General features: G+C 40.0%; 1 protein-coding gene and 2 non-coding genes across 9 annotated transcripts in view; 2 read left to right on the forward strand and 1 right to left on the reverse strand.

Annotated features, from left to right (window-relative positions):
- Positions 1 to 23,320, reverse strand: part of LOC5565467 (dipeptidyl aminopeptidase-like protein 6) — a 546,556-nt gene that overhangs the window by 327,065 nt on the left and 196,171 nt on the right. The gene's annotated exons all lie outside the window — the stretch shown is intronic.
- On the forward strand, positions 1,208 to 1,279 carry Trnaa-agc. The gene has a single exon. It is a non-coding gene; the product is annotated as a tRNA-Ala (tRNA).
- On the forward strand, positions 1,681 to 1,752 carry Trnaa-agc. Its single transcript has one exon. It is a non-coding gene; the product is annotated as a tRNA-Ala (tRNA).

The following is a 23,320-nucleotide window of genomic DNA, read 5'->3' on the forward strand; positions in this document are numbered from 1 at the left end:
GGCGGGTTCATAAGTGCGTTGTTTTCGCCGTTGGCGGGCAAGAAAAGGCAGTGAATCGGTTTCGCGCCAACGAAAATTGTTTACGTTTTAGCAAAAGCATGTGTTCTCAGCAGGGTTGCTAGTTTGTTTGATTTATTTGTTTCACGAAAACTTTGCTTGTAAAACATTTGTAACAGTATGTCAGCCACTTGAAATAGGCTTGTTCGAATATTATTATTGACTTCGCAGCACCAATCTGGAGTTCGCCGGTTGGACTTCCGAAGCGAAGTTTTGAACGAACTAACTGTCATTGCTCTGCCGGCTCGGCTTTTATCTCGACTGTTTTTGAAAACATTCCAACATCACGTCAACGGAAGAAGTTTCACCACAACGGAGGATTTGTCAATTCGGGCGCGCTAAAATCCTTCCGATTGAAAATGTGTTGGCGGTGCTTAAGGTGCAACTGTTTGCTATCCATAAACGATGATCAATTTTGTAGTTTTGGGGATGTGATATCGGTTCTACCGGACAGAGATGAACTGAAAGTATATCAACATGCCTGTTATCAGCAAGCATATGATCCGATAGATCACCGAATGACCGATATGATATAAAACAGAAATATTTTCTTTTCAACGATAGTTTGAACATAGATTTTTCATGGATGCCACGTTGAGTCTATCGTGTGTTACCTTAAGTTCGTTGATAAAGAAGAGGAAATTGAGCGAAGTTCTTTTTCTGAATTTTATCAGGATGCACAATAATTGTGGCAATGATGCAGTCAAGTGCAAATCTGCATTTGGATAGTGTGGTGTATCAAATGTGCTTTAAAAAACAATGTTTAAAAATAGTACAAACAATTCTCTCAGTGTACTTCACAAGGCAGGATGTGCACGCACAAGCTTGTGCGCATACTATATATACAGCTCAATATAAGCGTCAATTTATATTAGAGTGTTACTGCCTCTCTGTAGTAGTCATGCCATCACTTGAGTGAGAACGACACGTTGATAGCCTTCCCACATGTTTACTCTTCCACAATACAGTTGTTGTGGAAGCGATGTAGGTACGATAGGCAAACAGTTTCAACACTAAATAAATCGCACTCGCTCTTTCCGCGTGTGTGAGAACATGAGATGGATGGATATGGGTTATGAAAGGGGTCCGCGTGGTCTGTAGGGATTTGAATTCTAAACTTGTAACCAACTCAGTTATTGGGTCACCAAGTGGCTCGGTAGCTTAGTTGGTAAAGCGCTCGTCTAGCATACAAGAGTCCTGGGTTCGAATCCCAGCCGAGCACGTGGATTTGTTTTCATAATTTCACCCATAATTTGTCCATCTTTACCACGCGTAATGAGTTAATTAATTTAATAACCATGCGGATTGGATTACCGAACAGCTCAATATAAGCGTCAATTTATATTAGAGTGTTACTGCCTCTCTGTAGTAGTCATGTCGTCACTTGAGTGAGAACGACACGTTGATAGCCTTCCCACATCTTTACTCTTCCACAATACAGTTGTTGTGGAAGCGATGTAGGTACGATAGGCAAACAGTTTCAACACTAAATAAATCGCACTCGCTCTTTCCGCGTGTGTGAGAACATGAGATGGATGGATATGGGTTATGAAAGGGGTCCGCGTGGTCTGTAGGGATTTGAATTCTAAACTTGTAACCAACTCAGTTATTGGGTCACCAAGTGGCTCGGTAGCTTAGTTGGTAAAGCGCTCGTCTAGCATACAAGAGTCCTGGGTTCGAATCCCAGCCGAGCACGTGGATTTTTTTCATAATTTCACCATAATTTGTCCATCTTTACCACGCGTAATGAGTTAATTAATCTTAAATATCTTTTCATCTTGTTTGCATCGTTTTTTATCAATATTTTGCAGCTCTGAATGGTTTTGCAATTATATTCTCAAAAACAAGTTATTTCAATTACAGTGGTTTGTGTTCAACAACGGTAATTTAGTGTGTTCTTGGTCGTGATAGTTAAGCGCGTACGCCGACCCTGAGGCGATTGAGGAGAGGGGAGTCTCACCAGTGCTGGGCAGGGATCGCCCCATTAGTTACACTTGGCGCCCAACTGAAATTTGCGTAGACTATCAGAGCCCGGGTACACTAGAATACCGATTGCGTGTCTTTGCGGAAGTCTCTGGTAACATCCAGACTTCGCTGACGAACTTAACCAAAGCACATAAAACAGGTAACCGATTGATGAATGGGAATCAATACAATTTATTCTTAAAGAGGGGTCTTGGATGTGAGTGAACAGTCTGACTAGCTACCAACCATTGAACAAAAACTTAATAAAAGCATACGAATAGAAGTCGAAGAGTTTCGCGGTGAATTCCGGAACCTTGAACAGTGTTGTGTGGTTTTCAGACTGTGGAATAAAACACTAAACAAGAACGATACGTTTATTAGAAATAAACGAGCTTAAACTAGGATTTTTTCAATTAATTGCTTCAATAGGGAGCGTGAACAAATTATAGGTTTTTCAAATTTTAACTTCGAGCTTTCGAACAAGCGGAAGTGTTTTCTTCAGTAGGATTTTCAAATTTGGTTCAGTGGAAGCACCACTTGAACAGGTTTTAGTTTCTTTTCAAATTTTATTCTAAGATTTTCTTAGTTGAATGGAGATTCACATCGTGGTACCACGCGATGAATCCTGGCCATCTGACCACAGATGAGCTGGAGCACGAGAGGAAAATTTGTGGCATTCCGTTAGATGTTTCACATAGCGCTGCGGAACGAACGTTGCGTAGCCACCTGAAAGAGGAAAAAGGCAAATCGGACATTAGAATGAAATTTGTGAGTGAATCGGTAGTTGCTGAGTTAGAGGTTTGTGACGATAAACTGAATGGGATAAAAAATCACCTAGAAAAGCGAGTGTCCAAGAAAGCGCCAGATCAGTTGTACAAAACGAAATTGATTCATATCTTTTTCCGAATGCAGTGATTACAAGCTCACACTGAGGAAGAAGACGAATTGAATAGCCTCGCGTTGATTTCTGGCAAATGTGTGAAGCTTCTCAACGTATATTATTCACCCACATCCCACCTTCTAGAAGTGCGAGAGGCCGAATTGGCGATTCTAAACGAGAGTTTGAATCAAATTAGGCAAGAGCTAGTACCGAATGATGGTGGGCATGGGGAGAATAATATGAATGAAAGATCAGATGAGAGATCGACAGGCGAAACGTGACTGAGCCGAATGGTAGGAATGTAGAAAGCGATAGGGTGAGTACCGGAGGTGAGCAATCTGAGAAGAACGACGGATAGTGAGAAAGAGGGATTAGCATCTGAGATCCGTCAGCTAACGGCGGTAGTGAGCCAACTACTGCAACGCATTACGGTACTTGAAGCTAATCAAAAACATTGCTCAACCGTTGAATCTTCATACAGGTACAGCCAACAGTACGCCGATTGAGAGGAATATGGTGGTAGAAAAAGAGGTAGAAGAGGTTCAGGAAATGTCAGTAGATTTCTCAGGCTGGTTGAAACAGAGGAATGAGTCGGATGAAGACAAGCACGTCGGTAGCAAGGTGAATGAAAGGACCGAAAGGAGAGTTGAAAATAGCAGGCCATTGAGTATTGGAAATAAATTTCCGATTCATAAATGGTCTGTGAGATATGGCGGAATGGATAATGGCAGTCGGTTGAATGAATTCTTGAAAGAGGTGGAACGCCCGTATCGTATATCGAACAGTATTATAATTTTGATACTTTGTATCAAACATTATAACTTGTTTTGATATGTTTTTGATAGAATTGAAACACATTTTGTTATGTTTATGTTACTAGTCATACAATTTTGTTATAATTTTAGTTATTTTAACAACATCCTGCATCAAGTTTGTAACAACCTATGTTCGAAAAAACCTTATAACATAATAACATATGCTGATATAATTTTGTTATGTACCCTTAGTCGGGATAGGTTGTAAAAAAACTGATTAGCGCCTTAAAATTAAAATTGAGACCCACGAACATAGACTTTGAAAACAGCCGGAGGACAAAGTTTAGAGGTCATATGGACAACTGATGTACCTATAACTTTTAACGGAGAAACCAAACTCTTACCAGTTCTGGTAGCCTCCAAACTTAAGTCGTCGTTGCATTCTTGACTACGATTTCTGGCAAGCCTTCGGAATTCGTCCTACGGTTTCCCAGTCCATTGATGCGATCGACGAAGCTGAAAGAGAACCAATGGAAACGATGAGCGAATTGAGTGATGATCAGAAGAAACAGCTAGAGGAGGTGAAAATCATGTTTCTCCCAGCAAGTCCAGGTCATCTGGGTAAAACAAGCTTGATTGCCCGACTAAGGGTACATAACAAAATTATATCAGCACATGTTATTATGTTATAAAGTTTTTTCGAACATAGGTTGTTATAAACTTGATGCAGGATGTTGTTAAAATAACTAAAATTATAACGAAAAGTGTATGAATAGTAACATAAACATAACAAAATGTGTTTTAATTATATCAAAAACATATCAAACCAAGTTATAATGTTTGATACAAAGTATCAAAATTATAATATCGTTCGATATACGAAATATTAAATATTATTGAAACGCATAACGCATAAGTAATTTTGTTTTAGAGTTTGTTAAAAATGAACAAAAAAATATCTTGAAGGGAAATAAAACACACTATGTTATATTTTTGTTTTAATATGTTCTGTGGATAACGGAGCCTAACAAATTTATATCATAATATGATATGCATATCATATTCTGATAAAATTTTATTATATTTTTGTTACAAGCCTCTAGTCGGGTGAGCATCACATTGAGCTGAAGGAGGAATTTCTGAATGCCGATCCTGTCCGAAAGAACCCATATCCATGGAGTCCCGAGATCCAGAAAAAGATTCATCGGGCATTGGACAATATGATCAGGACGGAGTGGTCGAACCTTCCAATTCAGATTGGGCTTTGCCTGTCGTTCCGGTCAAAAAGCGAGACAGTGAGGATGTACGACTGTGTTTCGATGCCCGTAAGCTTAACGAGCGCACGAAGAGAGATGCATATCCTCTCCTACATCAGAATCGAATCCTCAGCCAACTAGGTCCATTCAAATTTTTAACGACCATTGATCTTTCGCAGGCGTTTCTGCAAGTACCTTTGAACCGTGCATCGAGAAGATTCACTGCTTTCTCGGTTCCGGGGAAAGGGCTTTTCCAGTTCACTAGGTTGCCGTTTGGAACGAGTTAATAGCCCGGCAACATTAAGTAAACTCATGGATAGAGTGTTGGGACATGGTGAGCTTGAGCCCGCTATATTTGTCTATTTAGACGATATAGTTGTGGCGAGCCACACTTTTGAGGAGCATATCGCGAAGTTGAGGGAATTGGCTCGAAGATTAAAAGAGGCGAATCTTTTTATCAACCTCGAGAAATCAAAATTCTGCTGCCACGAATTGCCTTATCTCGGATACATCCTTTCCGAAGAAGGATTGCGGCCTAACCCAGATCGAGTCCAAGCGATCCTGGGGTTTGAGGCCCCCGAATCGATAAGGTCATTGAGAAGATTCCTCGGTATGGTTAACTATTACCGCAGGTTTATCGAAAAATTCAGTGAACTCACCGCACCTTTGACCGATCTGTTGAAAAACAAACCGAAAAAGGTCCGGTGGAATCAGGCAGCAGAGAATGCGTTTATTGTCATCAAAGAGCGGCTGATTACTGCCCCAGTCATGGCTAATCCTGAATTCAGCGTGCCGTTTTGCGAGCAAACGGACGCCAGCGTTACAGCTCTCGCAGGGGTGCTCACTCAGGTCCAGAATGGCGTGGAGAGAGTGATAGCATACCACTCAGAGAAGCTTAAAGGTGCCGAACTCAATTATCATGCTGCAGAGAAGGAAGGATTAGCAGCCCTTCGGTGTATTGAGAAATTTCGATGTTATATCGAAGGCACACGCTTCACTCTCGTCACGGATTCATCGGCCCTCTCATTTATTATGAGAGCCAAGTGGAGATCTTCATCTCGCTTGAGCCGATGGAGTATCACTCTGCAACACCTCGATATGAAGATAAAGCACCGCAAAGGGAAGGAAAACATCGTTCCTGATGCTTTATCCCGATCGATTGAGGCACTAGAGGTTGTAGAAACGGACAAATGGTACCGAAACCTATTCGAGTCGGTTGAAAATGATCCTGAAAAGTTCGTGGACTTTCGGATCCAAAACGGAAAGCTATTCAAATTTGTAGCCTCACAATCAGATGTGTTGGACTACAGATTTGAATGGAAAGAATGCGTACCGGAGTCCGAGCGTCAGCGAATCATCCGCCAAGAGCATGATGAGATGATGCACATAGGGTTCGAAAAGTGCATTGAAAAAGTCAAGCGTCGATACTATTGGCCCAGAATGAGTGCTGACATTAAAAAGTACATCGCAAACTGTGAGACTTGCAAAGAGTGCAAACACTCAACAACATCCACTGCCAGCGAATAGCCACCAGCCCCTTCCAGATTGTATGCATGGACTATATACAATCCCTTCCACGAAGCAAGCAGGACAATGCCCACTTATTAGTCGTCTTAGACATCTTCTCTAAGTACTGCCTTCTTGCTCCAGTGAAGAAGATTGCTTCAGGGAATCTGTGCACAATCTTGGAAGAAAGATGGTTCCGAAAAGCTGTCCGTTCCGCAGTATGTGATCACCGATAACGCGACGACGTTTCTGTCCAAAGAATTTCAGGATCTACTGAAGAGGTATGAAATTCAGCACTGGGCGATCGCACGATACCGGAGTCAAGCAAATCCCGCAGAGCGATTGAACAGGACAATAAATTCGATGATTCGAACATACGTCCGCTCTGACCAAAAGCTCTGGGATACTAAAATATCAGAAATCGAATTCGTATTGAACAACACGGTGCATGGCTCGACGAAGTTCACGCCTTATCGAGTGATCTTCGGACATGAGATGGTCACACGTGGCTCCGACCATCGAAGAGAAGCTGAGAGTGAGTTCTCAGTGGATGTTCGAGCTGAGAAGTTGAAAGGAATCAGCCAGAAGAACTTCGATATGGTCAGAGCAAACCTAAAAAGAGCGTATGAAAGTACAAAACATCGATACGACTTGCGTCACAAACGCTACTCACCTACATTCACTGTCGGACAAAGAGTCTTCAAGCAAAGTTTCGCGCTGTCCGAAGTTGGCAAGAACTTCAACGCGAAGTTAGGCCCGCAATATAAACCCTGCGTCATCGTTGCGAGGAAGGGCAACAGTTCGTATGAGGTTGAACATGAACGGAAGGTCGCTGGGAATATTTTCCGCAGCGGATCTGAAAGCCTGAAAAGGGAAATGTTTTAATTATCCGTGGTTCCACTAATTAATTGGCCTGATTCTTGAGTGAGGGAAGGTCAATAGTGAGGAAGGTGACTGTTCCGTAAATAGTCCTATTTGGACCAGATTCCTGAATCCTATTGCGTAATTCCCGAATCGAGGAGGGAATCAGGACCAAAATAGGGGAATGGTGTCTGTAATAAACCACCCCAAATGAATGCATTCAACTAGTTCATTGTTTGTTTTAATTTGTTTATAAATGTTAAATTGTTTTGAAAATTTGGTTTCGTGTATGCCCAATTATTTAAAAAAAAATCTATTAAATGGCTCCATTATACACATTATGCAGTTAACCAACTCGTATGCAACATCGTTAACAACTTTTTGAAAGTGCATTATGAGAGCAATTAACGATGCAGTGTGTGATGTGAGAGTGTGAGTGTGCAATAAATAATGAATGGCCACATCATGATCATGACCTTCAATAACTTTCATAGACCATGTAAAAACCCTGAAATTTATGTCCTTTGTCAGTCACTTCACAGATTGTTCAGTCACTTTTGTCACAGTTTTGTCTATTTATACTTACCTGGATCAATCATGTAATTCTCATGCTTGATGAACTTCTAGCTAAAATCTAGAAAATATATGCAATTTTAAGAAAAAACTATCAAAATGATCAACTGGCCAAAATTATTCTTCGACATGTCGTCAAAATGATAAAAAAAATCTAAAAATTGCGCTACATTTTCCTAGATTTTAGCCAAAAACTTCATCTAGCCTGCCTGCACCATAGCACGTTTTACCAATTTTGGGCACAATAGAGTTGACAGTTTGGTTGTTCATAGTCATTCGTACGCGCACACTGATAAGAGGCGATAATGTTGTATTGTAGCCACAGTTGATAATCGCTGATAGGCTAACTCCGACCTAGCGAAACGTTAGTGAAATTTTTCATACCGTACTCTAGAGTAACTTTGTAAATATTATTCCGGAATTCTTTATTTATTACCATGGTATATATTTATATTTTGCATGATAAGCTGAAAAGAAAATGCATGTTTTATTAGTATTTTTAATCCTTTTTATTTGTTCAATTTAGTTTTATTTGTATATATTTTATTTCGTTTTGTTTCAATGTTGGTCCCGAATATATGTATAGTCAAATGGGTTCGCTGTAGACCGGAATCGTAAGATGTTGATGGTCAGTAGGAGGCTCAAGCCTTGAAACAGAGTGGAGTTGGAAAACCAACGATGAAAACTTATGACCCCGACCCAAAACTTGATTGATACTAAAAAACGCTAATTTTTCCCTAGCTTACAACTTTGATTCGGTATTTCTGAATGGGTTTGAGATTTTCAGGAGTAAAATTGTGTTAAAAAAAGAGTGTGTGAGTAAGTTTTGTATTGTTAGTGAAAATTTTGGTTCAGAGGTACGCGTCACAAAGTTGTTGTTCTTGTGTATTAAAATAAAAAAAAATCTCGGCTTCACCGAATTTTTTTTAACCCGAGCGGGGGGAGAGTGTAACCAATGGTGTGTTGAAGTGTCCAAGATTTGTGAGACTATCGTGATTTTGTGTATCGTTTTGTTGTTAAAAAACCAATACCAAGAAATTATTAAATTATTCAAAACTGGACACCACCCAACACCCACTGTGAAGAACGCAGCCGCATTATATTAGTTCCGCTACTCACCACCAGACGCCGAGAAGGATAAGGATGGGCGGCCATTGTGGGTGGTGTAAATGGGGCCATGATGAGGCGAAATGAGCTGGGAGGAAAGTTCTTAACAGACAAAAATTAACCGCCATCGCTGAACCGGCAATTACCTTGCAACATTCGTGAGAGCAAGACGTGAGCTAGCTTAATTGATTGCCAAAAACTATAAATTCATAAAGCTAATAGAAAGTGACTTCGGTCTAAAGAGTGGATAGTGATAAGAGCGAGCGGATAGACATCCAGGTAAACTGCTGACCTGTCGAAGCTAAAACCCCATCACTAACCGCCAAAACCCTCTATACACCACCTCCTTCATCCACCAGGACCCCGTAGTTCACCGTAGTTCACCGTAGTTCTCCATAGTTTAACCCTAAGCTTTCTCCTGGGTTTGGCCCTAAGCCGGAGATTGGATCCGTCCGAAGCATCACTGGACGTGAACCGTGGCCTCGGCATAGTTCGGAGTTGGCCTAGAGTCGACAAGAGTGCCACTCCGTAGTCTTCCACAGCGAACCATAGGCGTCACCTATTCGGTGAATAGAGGCGGCCATTTTGTGAACGGCCTGAAGCTCGGAGTCGAAGGGACTGCCCTGCGAAGAGGAGAGCCAGCATTCGAAGGTCCGAAGTGCCCGACAAGGTCGTGAAGAGGAAGCTGCAATACTGTGCGGAGGAGTGGAAAGCGCGCCATCAATCCAGCCAGAGCGCCGATGATTAGAGGAGGAAGCTGAGGTGAAGTAGCGGGACAAGAAGAAGGGGCCCCGCCGATAAGAAAAAAGAAGAGAATAAGTGAGGTAGGAGATAGCGTTAAGAAAGTGGGAGGAATAAGGTACCTTTTGTGCGAAGATTTGAAAATAAAGTGGGTTTGTGTTCAACAACGGTAATTTAGTGTGTTCTTGGTCGCGATAGTTAAGCGCGTACGCCGACCCTGAGGCGATTGAGGAGAGGGGAGTCTCACCAGTGCTGGCAGGGATCGCCCCATTAGTTACAATACTATGCCAGATAATAAGGAGCTACTCTGAAAAATCATACAAATCGGTTCAGTATTCTTGGAGTAAACTGAAAATTACAATATGAGGTTTTTCAGAGTTTTCAAGATCTTTATTTGTCCAACGTGGTACCAGAAACATAAGTGCTCATTACACAACCAAATTGCTTCATTTTTCACAACATACTTGCATTAATGCATCATTCCGAGGAGTGAATATCCAAATACGATAAAAATTCTGTAGCCTGAAATATTTTACGTGGGTATGGCTATGCGTCGGTCCCCCAAGGAATTTTGGGAATATCTCTGGATCCAGATGATCAATTATCAATATCAACACATATTCTAAAACTAGAAGAGTTTTTTGAGATCTTGTGAAAAACAAAACAAAAAAGTTATCGCGAATGAAGCTGCCGGTAGAGGGGTTAATTTAATTTTGCAATTTCTTGCAAAATTGAGTTCGGCTAGTGCCGATTACCACAATGGCGCTTATCGGTAGGTATGTAGTGTTGGAAACTAGGGAATGTGCTTTTGTTGAAGACTTCCGGATCAATAGTTTTCGATAATTACAAGGACGGGTTTGAAGCGACAGGTCTTCAACGCTATATTTTGTGGGGCGACAGGTCTCCTTGTTTTTATTCCGGAAGGCAGGTTTCCGATACTAAATTTCCCAGAGCGACAGGTCTCTGAGAACATAAAAGGAGCGACAGGTCTCCAACGGAATGCTCTGTGGAGCGACAGGCCTCCTTGCCTATTTTCCGGAACGACAGGTTTCCGCTGCTGAATTTTCCAGAGCGACAGGTCTCTGAGAACGTATTTGAGGAGCGACAGATCTCCAACGGAAAGATTTCTGGAGCGACAGTCCTTCTAGTTTACTTTCAACTGAGCGACAGGTCTCCGAGGATACGTTTCAGAGCGGCAGGTCTCTGAGATTATATTCTCCGGAGTAACAGGTCTCCCAAGTTAGATTCTTCGGGCGACAGGTCTCCCAAGTTTATGTTTTGTGATGATTCTGAATAGAAGTGATTGAATTTGAAGTTTTTTTTTCTGTCGAATGTTTCCAAACAAGTGGGTGATGGTTGAGTGGAAGTCGGTCCAATCAAACATTGAAACATCTGTGTATAAGTAGAGGATGTTAATTTATCCATTGGAATTTTTAAAGCATGTTACTGGAGTTGCTGCCGATGAAACTGACACATTAATAATTGGAAAGGGTTTGAAAGGAGATGTGAAGTACAGTCGAATTTCGTTCGTTGCACTATGTTTAATTGCACTTCGTTTAATTGGGCTCCCGTTAGGTGGCTATAGCCCATCTAAAACGAAGACAAGTGTCACTTTCTGACATTAAACGAATTTTATCAATGTTGTACCTCTGATTTTCTTTTGTTCTAGATAAATTGACAGCTCAAAACTCAGCCCGATTAGTGAAAGTCTTTCACTAGGTGGGCTACAGCTTTAGTGCAACGAGTGAAAGTTGACTGTAGTTTGGTTGTCTTTATCGGATAACTGTGATTCAATTCGGATTCCGATGATGAAAATGCATCAGAATCGAAGATAGTTTGGTCAAAGACAAGGATAGTATTCAGAGGATTGTTTTATTTTTTGGATTTGAAATGAATTGAAACGGATTTGATACTTTTTCGGTTTACAAGGTATTGCATTAAAATTGGAATTGTTTTGTGTTTCAGTCGGATTTTGATTGCTTTTAAATAGGAGCATGATTGAATTTGTATGCGAATTCAAATAATTTGGAAATAGATTTGACCTAAATTTGATTTGGAACTGGATTTGATTTGTGTTTGGATCGGATTGGATTAGGATTTTGATCAGATTAAATTGTATTGAGTGTGGGTTGAACTAAGATTTGGATGAGTTCTGAACAGTATTTTTGATTGGATTTGATAAGATTTCTATTGGATTTTAATTGAATGTTGATTAAATTTGGGTTTGACTTTGATTTTATTTGGATTTGGATTGAATTGGATTCAAACTGAGTTGGATTTGGATCGGATTCAGATCGAAATCGGGTAGGATTTGAATGCCATTTGAATCGAATTTGGATTGGATTGAGTTTTGATTGTAACGGTTTTTGATTGGATTGGATTTGGATTAGATTGGGTTGAATTGGATTAGGATTGGAGTTGGATTTGATTCGAGTTTAGATTGTATTGGATTAGATTTGCATTTGGATTGGAATTGGATCAATTTGGATTTGGATCGGAGTTGGATTATATTTGGATTGGGATTGGATCGTATTTATATAGGATTTGCATTGATTTTGGGTTGGATTGGCTTTTATTTGTGTTCGGATTGGATTTGATTAGATGTGGATTAGATTTGAATTGAACTTGCTGTTCGGGAATGAATCAAAACACCGATTCTTTTAGCGTGATGCTCTAAGCTAAAAATATAAGTTTATTATTTATGAGTTTAAATTTACCTATAGAATACCCACTTACAAATTCGGTTTATTCATAGAAGCTAACTATTCAACGAACAAAATTATATGCTGCTGGGTGTAGCGGGTGTCTATAATGAATTTGCATTGGTCAATTAGAAAGTTAATCAAAAAGGGAAAAATAACTTCAGATCTTACTTATTTAATTTACTCGATAAATTTATCGAAGTGAGATTTACGTTTAGTTGTGAGTGACTTCTAGGATTGCTATGAGAACATAGTTTAATCTTTAGAAAAATCATGAATATTCAGCAAATTACACATCTAACCTTAATTCAATCGTGGCTTAACGTATTCAGAATATCTCGAATTCATTCACTGCCACTTTTCCGAATTTTAAAGCAACTTAAAGATAAGCTAATTGTTCACCCAAGTAATTGTAGACAGTTAATTTATCAATTAGAAAATATACTAAATTAGCATAAGATTCAAGATTTAGGATAACAAATTCACTGGCATGGACTTGGATTAAATTTGGAATGTATCCAATACATTGAATTTGATTTGGATTAGAGTTGCATTGGATTTAGATTATATTTGAAAAGGATATCATTTGTATTTGATTTGAATTTGATTTGGGCTGGAGAATTGGATTCGATTATAATTGAATAGAATTTAATATTGGATTTTAATTGGATTGGAATTGGTTTGGATTTGAGTTGAAATTGATTGAATTTGGATTTGATTCGGATTTGGATTGGACATGGATTGGATTTAATTTGGAGTTCATTTGAATTATACTTGAATAGAATGGATATGATTTGCACTGGATTTGGATCGGTTTAAAAAGAATTAAGATCGTATCTGGAGTAGATTTGGATTGGATTTATTTTGGATAGAATTGTATATTGGATTTTTATTTGATTGGATTGGAATTGGTTTTGATTCGATATGGATTGGATTGGATTTGTATAGAAATTTGATTGGATTTAGATAGGATTTGGAATTGATTCGGAGTTAATTCGAATTTGGATTGGTTTTTGATTTAGATTAGATTTGGGTTATTTTTGGATTGGATATGATTTGTATTTGATTTGACTCGTATTTGAATTGGATTTCGAATGGATATAATTTGGACTGGATTTGGATCGGGTTGAATTGGATTCAGATCGAATTTGGATTAGATTTGGATTGGACATTGACTGGATAGAATTTTATATAGGATTTGATTTGATTGGAATTCAATTGGATTGGAATTGGTTTGAATTCGATTGGATTTGAATTGAAATTTGACTGATTTAGATTGGATTTGGATTAGATTCGGATTTGGATTGTATTTGGATTTTTATTTGGACTTGTTTTGGATTGGATTTGATAGGATGTGGATTTGATTGGATGTGGACCATATTTGGATTGGAATTGGATCTGTTTGGATTTGGATTGGACTCGAATTGGATTTGGTTTGGATTAAAATAATTTTGAATTGAATTGAATTGGACCAAATTTAATTTGGATTGGATTTAAATTTGGATTTGCATTGGAATTAAAAGGGATTTGGATTTAATTCGATTTGGATTGGACTGGATTTGATTTAAGATTGATAATTGATTTGATTTGAATTTGAATTGATAATGGACTGGATTTGGATTTGATTGTATTAGAATTGGATCGGATTGGAATGGATTTAGATTAGATGTCGATTGGATTTGGATTGTTTTGCATTTGAATTGAATGGAATTGGAATTAGATCGTAACGCTTTTTGTATGAATGTTGTACAAATTTTGTATGAGGTGTAACATTTTTGAGGACAACCACCCACCCCCTTAAGTGAAATAGATTTAGATTAAATTTAGATGACATTAGAGTGGATTTTAATGGTTGTGCTACTTTTCCCCGAATGTCGGTTCCCCGAATGTTGTTTCCCCGAACGCCAGTTTCCCGAATGCCAGTTCCCCAAATATCTCGTTTCCCAGAATAGCCCACTTCCCCGAAAAGTTTTTGGCACTCATATTGGTCATAACTTTATACATTTCAGGGGTGAACGTACTGGTCATCTGATATGCGCCCTTCTTTATTTGATTGACGGTTCTTACGAGTTTTACCGTCCTCAGCATTTTTGTCTACATGTGTATAAACGAGAATGACTAAATACCCCATTCTTTTGATTGCTTACCGTCCTTTCTAATTCACCATCCTTCCACTGAAAACTATTTGTAGTAATGTGCTATTGGATTAGATCAGAGTAGGCCATGCTTGAGGATGGTGACAGGAAGGTTCATAGTAAAAGATGGTAATTCATCACTCTGAAGACGGAATATGTATTTTCACTTTGCTACATTGGCGACGATTGTTGGAACGGATCCCATTTTGACTCGAGTGTGCGGTTCATAGATTTGTGCACAAGAATCTTGAAAATTGGCTGTATGCTGTTCGGAGGCACGCCTGACGAAATGACGGATAAGGGTAACAGGAAAATTATTGCGATACAGATTTTGTGCTGCGTATGATATGAATGTATCTGGAACCGGAAACACATGTAGGTAGACACAGTTTTATTTGTTTCATGTTAACTTTTGAGTTGTTTTGACAGCCGGCGGTATGTCAAATTTAAAAACATTCAGAAATTTTATTTTGAATGATTTTCCTGTCGTGATTCGCAATCTCAATTACAGTTAATTTCGTCAATTGAACTAAAAAAAATAGTCCAGGTTTGTTTAACGAAGTTTTAATCAATGTATCACGATGTTATCCAATTCAAATTTACCATTTTAAAAAGTGAAGGGAGAGAAAAGAATATTATCAAAATATACAATTTGCCAAGCAATTTCTAGTTCTAATTTTTATGGAAAGTTTCTTGATTATTCCTCGTTGTTGGGTTTCTTATATTAATTATATTGATATATTAAGACATATTGATTAATTAAGATAGTGTGGCTTTGAAATAGCCATGGAGAATGGCGTATAATAGCCATTAATCATAGTGATAAAATCGTCCGGTCTGCTCTTGGAGAAAAAGAAGAGAGTAAAGAGAACATTTTTCATGATTCTGGTCTACTTCTCCATAAGAAATGAAGAGGATGAAATAATCCTGGTCCATTTCTGTAACAAGAACGTAAGGAGTTTATTGAAATTCGGCCCATTTCTGAAGAGAAATGAAGGAATAAAACAAATCGTCCGGTCCGCTCTTAGAGAAAAAGAAGAGAGTAAAGAGAACATTTTGCATGATTCTGGTCTACTTCTCCATAAGAAATGAAGAGGATGAAATAGTCCTAGTCCATTTCCGGTAAAAGAACGCAGGGCGGTCGTGAAAAATCGGCGCTGTTCGAATGAGAATAGTAAAAATGAAACGTATCATCCGACCTGGTTCTTTATAAAGAAAACGATAAAAATAATAGAAACGTGTGTTAAACACCAAAATACAACAAACAAGATTTCAGCCTGAAATTGAGAAAATTGGATGTAGGAGATCCACCTCAGTCCTTCTGGCAGTCCGGTCTATTATGAGATGTAGGAAATATTTTTTCAGTACATCTATGATAAAGGGACATGCAATGGAAATAAAAATACAGTTTGCTACTACACAAATGAAGTTCATTCATATTGTATATCTAGCAGTACTAATTCATATAAAATGTGTTCATTTATCTATTTTTGTTAACATTTTTCGTAGTTTCAAAAGTATAGTGCGGCATGGATTGTTTAAAGCATTTTAAGCGAACCTCTTTTACAACAATCAAGAACGGATAATGGACAAGATCAAGCATGCTTGCATAGTTGCATGAATTAAAACGGTAATGTAAAATAAATAATTTAGCAATACAAGAAAAGAAAGAAGTAACTCAATGCAGCTAAGTATACTTTCAGTTTTAACTTATTGATGCTATATGTTTAATAATTAATTCCATTTGCGTTTAGAGACCATTGGTGGTGTGACGAGATACGCACAGTTGTAAACTCATCGGTACAAGGAGGAAAAATTCGAGGATGTCGTGCTGTATGCTTTCCGGCAGGGATCAACAATATTTCAAGCAATGAAACATTTATGAAGACCATTTATACATTATTGAAAGAAAATCAGTATTGACTGTTCAGTAGTTTTTAAGCTAGATTAAACTATTGATTCACATTTATGGAAAAAAGGAGAGATGTAGTAATGTGCTATTGGATTAGATCAGAGTAGGCCATGCTTGAGGATGGTGACAGGAAGGTTCATCACTCTGAAGACGGAAGATGTATTTTCACTTTGCTACACTATTAAGCACCTATTTGAACTGCTACACTTTTCGGGGAAACGGGTCATTCGGGGAAATGGCATTCGGGGAAACGGGTCATTCGGGGAACTGGCGTTCGGGGAACCGACATTCGGGGAAAAGTAGCACAATCGATTTTAATATATTAGGATTACAATCCAAAACGGGTTTGGATTGGATTTATAATTGAATTCTGATCAGATTGAAGAGTATTGAATAGCATTGTATATTGAGTATGGATGACATTAGATGTGAATTGGATTTGGATTAGATTTGATTTAGATATGGTTTAGATTTAATTTAGATTTTTTATCGAATTTGGATTAGATTCGATTGGATTTGAGTATGATCTTGGACCATCTTTAAATAATCAGTTACGACATTAACGTTGGAGTAATGATTTCTTACGGAATTTGGACCGATATGAACTAGCTAAAAATTACGTTAATAAAGATAAATAAAGACTTTGGGGTAGTTATTATTTCAAAAAATTTGGATCGTATTTATGTGAGGCTTGATTTTAATTTGATATGGAATGGTTATGGATTATATTTTAAATTTGAATAATATATTAAATGAATGGGATTTGGCTCTTCTTTGAATTTAACTGTTTTATTAGGTAATGAGTTTCCCAAAGGTACATAGACGTCTATATTCTGAAATAATTTCCTTTTCCAGAGTAGAAAAGGGAACGATTGTGGTGTATCAAATGTGTGTTATAAAACTATGTTTAAAAATAGCACAAACAATTCTCTCAGTGTATCTTCACCAGGCAGGATGCGCACGCACAAGCTTGTGAGCATGCCCGCGAGCTTTTCTTTTGACATTCGAGCTAACAAACGCTTTATCTCTTGCACGCAGTGATGCCACATACACAGATTTATCTGTAATTACACAGATTTTTACCTGTTCTTGCCTACAAATATCTGTGATCACAGATCACAGATTTTTTAGATAAAAAAGCTTTTTAAGATTTTAGGATATTTCACGAGTTTAGAACACGATTTTGGATTTTGGATAAATTAGAAATGCCTTTACTCTGTTTAGATTTTCTCAAAAACTTAAGTGTTTGAATATTTTAGAAACTATTCAGCGAGTCTGATGGATGTTTCGGATTTAGGGACTCACAGACTCGCGTTTACACGTTTCCACTTTGAAACTAAAACTGATCGATTGTTGTTTATTATTCGAAATACTTATAGCTAACTTACAATCTACTACTTCACTTATTTATTGGCGTTGAGCAAGTTGCTCACACTCTCACTCTCTTTAATCTATATGGTCAGCTGTTGAGCACCTGCTCACGCTTGACCAAAGCTATGTTTAATTAAACTAATGACCTGGTTCTGGTGTGGCAATGAGGAAGTTTGGAAGTTTTGCTACTCAGCGCTATAATGTATTTTTTTTACCTAAATCATTTATTTGAAAGGCTCAGGTGCCGTAGGGCATAACAGAGCCGAAATCTTTTCTTTTTTTAACATTGCTTACATTTTATTTATTTTAATAACTATGTTAGTATGGGGAGGTTTTAAGGTTAGTGGATACATTTGTACAACAGGAAAGGAAAGGATTTTTCTGGATTACTTAAGCTATTTAGAGTTCTATGTTGATGGGACAGGATATCCAGATCTGTAACGAAACTAAACAGAAACGGTTTGTGGGAGACACGACGAGAAGAGGACAATTTGAAGAGGAAAACGAAAGACAGGGAACGAACGACAATCAAACTCGGATATTGATACGCTTCAAAAACATGTAAATAAAATTCATATATTCCAAATCAAGGCCCGCCAACACTTCCCTAACAGGTTTCTGCTGTCTTCCTCGGATCCGGAGAGTTTCAGTCAGATCAGATCTGATGCTACGATGCTCACCGCATCCCCATACGACATGTTCGATATCCTGGTAAGCCACACCGCAAACACAGAGATTGCTTTCTGAGAGCCCCATACGGTGGGTATGCGCGCTTAACGAATAGTGATTGAACATAAGCCGACACATGACACGAATGAAATCACGGCTCAAGCCCAACCCCTTAAACCATGGTTTTTTTCGACACCTGTGGAAATATGGAATGCAGCCATCTACCCATTTCTCCGTCTCTCCATTTCTGTTGCTAGCTGATCAAGGTCTCCCGACGGGCCAATGCAAAAAAATCATCGAAGGCGATTTGACGCTCGTAAACATCGCCTTCTTTAGCGCCTACCTTAGCCAGAGAGTCCGCTTTCTCATTGCCCGGAATGGAGCAATGGGAAGGTACCCAAGCTAGGGTAATAGTGTAAGAGCGATTTGACAAAGCACTCAATGCCTTGCGTATTCTATTCAGGAAGTACGCTGACTGCTTCACCGGCTTCATTGATCGAACAACCTCCAGAGAGCTTAGACTGTCGGAAAAAATGAAGAAGTGCTCGGGTGGGAGAGAACTGATGTACTCTTAGGTGTAATGTATAGCTGCTAGCTCAGCAACATATACAGAACATGGCTTTTGAAGCATGAAGGAGGTGCTATGAAAAACGTTGTAAACACCGAAACCAGTGATATCATCCATTTTTGACCCATCAGTGAAGAACTGTCGGTTCTCGCTGACATGCCCGAATTTACTTGCAAACATGGGAGGGATAAACTTTGAACGAAAGTGATCTGGTATACCATGGATATCTTGCTTCATGGACAAATCAAATACTACAGTGGAACAGTCGAAGTCTAGGAAGTTGTCACGATTGGTGTTAACCGAAGATGGGCTGACCTCCAGCGTCATGTACCAGTAGTACACACTCATGAAACGAGTTTGAGGGTTATGTTCAAGCAGCTTTTCGAAGTTTTCAATAACCAATGGATTGAGAATCTCACAACGGATAAGGAACCTGAGTGTTAACTCCGCGAAACGATCTGTCAGGGGCTGTACTCCTGGAAGTACCTCTAAACTCATTGTGTGAGTCGAGTTCATGCAGCCTAGCGCGATGCGAAGACAACGGTACTGAATCCGCTGTATCTTCAGCATATGTGTTTTCGCCGCGGATTGAAAACAAAAGCTACCATACTCTAAGACCGACAAGATGGTTGTTTGGTACAGCTTGATCAGATCTTCCGGATGGGCTCCCCACCATGTTCCTGTTATAGTTCGCATGAAGTTGATTCGTTTTTGGTATTTCTGTATCAGATACGCAATGTGTTTCCCCCAGGTGCATTTGGCGTCGAACCAGACCCCGAGATATTTAGAAGACATGCTATGAGTGATTGTCTTACCCATGAGTGTAAGCGGAAACTTGGCAGGTTTGTGTTTCTTTGAAAAGACAACCATCTCAGTTTTCTCCGCAGAGAATTCGATACCCAGCTTTAAGGCCCAAGTAGACAAATTGTCCAGAGTATCTTGTAAGGGTCCTTGTAGTTCAGCTGCTGTTGATCCTGTGACAGAAACAACACAGTCGTCTGCAAGCTGTCTCAACGAGCAATTTTCCATGAGACAGTCATCAATGTCTCTCACATAAAAATTATAGAGAAGGGGACTCAGACATGATCCCTGGGGAAGATCCATGTAGCTAATTCGTGATACTGACAAGTTGCCATGAGTAAACACATATGCTTCTCGGACAACAAATTGTACAAAAAATTGTTCAAAATTTGATGAAAGGCCACTTGCGTGGAGTTTGTCGGAAAGGACATCAACACAAACTGAGTCAAAAGCACCCTTAATATCCAAAAATACAGAACCCATCTGCTCCTTTTGGGCAAAGGCAAGTTGAATTTCTAAAGAAAGCAGCGCAAGACAGTCGTTCGTTCCTTTGGCTCTGCGAAAACCAAACTGCGTATCTGACAGCATGCCATTCGATTCAACCCATTTATCCAGTCGAAAGAGAATCATCTTCTCTAACAATTTGCGAATACACGACAACATCGCAATTGGACGGTACGAATTATAGTTCGACGCGGGTTTCCCGGGCTTTTGGATGGCTATTACTCTCACCTGCCTCCAGTCATCCGGAACAATGTTACACTCCAGAAAGTGATTAAACAAGTTCAATAGGCGCCTCTTTGCGACGTCAGGGAGACCCTTAAGCAAATTGAACTTGATTCGATCCATTCCTGGAGCGGAATTGTTACATGAAAGGAGAGCAAGTGAGAATTCAACCATCGGTCTATCCATGGCGTCCCTATTCACCGGAATATCTCGACGCACGCGATCAACAGGAACGGAATCCGGACAAACTTTCTTAGCGAAATCGATAATCCACCGTGGAGAGCTCTCTCGATCCTCATTAACTGACGATGTATTACGCATTCTTCTTCCGACGGTCCAAAGCGTTCTTAACGAGGTCTCACGCGATAATCCTTCCACAAAATGACGCCAATAACCGCTTTTCTTCGCTTTAACCAAGCTTTTAAACTTGCGTTCAAGGGAAGAATAGCGCTCATAGTTGTCAATTGAACCACGTTTCCGAAAGTCTTTAAACGCGGCGGATTTCTCGCGATAGAGTTCCTTACACTCGTCATCCCACCACGGATTGGGAGGCTTTTTACGAACCGACGGACCTGGCACAGGACGGCGTTGTGCTTGAAGCGCGCTGTTGAGAATCAACTCGGATAAAAATCGATACTCTTCCAACGGAGGAAGTACTTCTATCGCTTGTTCTCCATCAATGATCGTTTCCGCGTACTTTCCCCAGTCAATGTGTTTCGTGAGGTCGTAGGCGAGATCGATGGATGGAGACTGTTGTGTTCCATTGGAAATTGAAACCACGATCAGCAAGTGATCGCTACCATGGGGATCCTGGATTACCCTCCATGAACAATACAGCGATAACGAGCTTGAACATATTGAGAGGTCTAAACGGCTATCCCTAGGACTTCCATCTTGAGCTGGAGGTGCCACTCGTGTAACTTCCCCAGTGTTGAGAATTGTCATATTGAAGTCGTCGCAGAGGTCATATATCAACGTTGATCGGTGGTCGTCATACAGTTCCCCCCAGCCTGTTCCGTGGGAGTTGAAATCACCAATGAACAACCGTGGTTCAGGCATAACTGAGCAGATGTGAGAGAAATCTCTGCGAGATATCGCCGATCTCGGAGGAAGATATATGGAGGCGACACTGAGGCTTTTGCCTCGGATAGTCACCTGACATGCAACGACTTCAATGCCTGACATCGGCGGCAGATCGACTCTGTAGAACGAGTGATGCTTTCTGATCCCCAAAAGCACTCCTCCATATGAGTCGGATCGATCCAGGCGAATAATATTAAAATCATGGAAAGGAAGGGTCACATCAGGTGTTAGCCATGTTTCTGATAACGCAAAAACATCGCACTGTAAATTACTAATTAAAAATTTAAAACTGTCTAATTTAGGCATAATACTACGACAGTTCCAGTGTAGAACAGAAATCATATCATCGACCTCTGTGGATAAATTATCCATCAAAAGATATGATCGTTGCAAGGAGGGGCATTCTAGAAGCCAGCTGCTTCAAAAGAGGAGTCACACATGGAAGCAATCCTTTGACAATGTTCTTCACTGGGTCGGAAGCATTGAAGAAGTTAAGGATGATATCCAAGATGCCAGAAAGCGTAAACATTGGAACGCCCTGAGGTTGCCCTAGGGGCTCCGAATGCGAACTTTCTTTTGGCAGAGCAGTCTGAAATTTTGGGATATTTGGGATTTTAGATTTTCCCGGTAGCGGCGGAAAGTCTCTTTCCTCTTGGAGTTTGAATCCAGGAGGTGAAAGCTTTGAGACTTTCGCGACAGGCTTAGTATTTTTCATGGTTGGTGGGTCATCACTGCTAGGCAGATTCCGAGGCTTTTTTGTGGGTCTCTGGAGTCTCACACGCTTCCTCGTTGAACCCTTGAAAACGAAGGAAATTCCTTCACCAACCTCAGAGTCGGAGCCCTGATCATCAAGAGACAGAGAAGAGTAGATATTTTGTGATTCAGCAGACGGAGCAGCCTTTTTCAACATCTCGGCAAAACTACGCCGAGAGCGCTGCTCTAAAGATCGTCGCTGATGTTGCTGCCGGCGTACGTACGTCGGGCAGTTTTCGAGGGCATGTGGTGGACTTTCGTTGCAATAAACGCATTTTGGCGGTATACTACATGCACCATCCACATGTCTCTCCCCGCAAGAAGCACAGCGAGGTTTATTGCAGCAATACTGGGCAGTATGGCCCAGCTGCTTGCAATTCATTACCTTCGGTACGTACAGCCGCACAGGTAAACGAAGTTTGCCGATTACAAGAAAATTCGGCAAAGCAGATCCGGAAAAGGTCACACAGAAGGAGTCTGATTGCGAATAGATCTTCTTTTCTCCCACCAGGGATACGGAATGCGTATCTAGAAGTGGGTTTTTGAAGCGACCACAACCCTGCATCAATTCTTCGCAGGTCATACTGCCTTCGGTGACCACTCCCGCAATCTCAACCCGATGGCTTGGTAGATAAGTTTGGTACTCACGAGTAAAAATCTCACAGGCCACAATCTCATTGGCCTGTTTACGGTCACTGACGGTGACGCGCAGCTTACCAGAATCCACTGTGTCAATGGCGACAACGGAAGAGAATCGCTTAGTCAGATCCATACTGATCTGAATAGTGTTCAACCGTTTGCCTTTTGATCGAAAGAAAACAACAAAAGGCCCACCAGAGTCGGGCGGGTAGGCCTTGAGGCGGGGGGATGTCGGAGATGATAGATTATTGGTGTCCATT

Source organism: Aedes aegypti, unplaced genomic scaffold (assembly GCF_002204515.2).
Source record: "Aedes aegypti strain LVP_AGWG unplaced genomic scaffold, AaegL5.0 Primary Assembly AGWG_AaegL5_hic_scaff_5_PBJ_arrow, whole genome shotgun sequence".
NCBI classification, from domain to species: domain Eukaryota; kingdom Metazoa; phylum Arthropoda; class Insecta; order Diptera; family Culicidae; genus Aedes; species Aedes aegypti.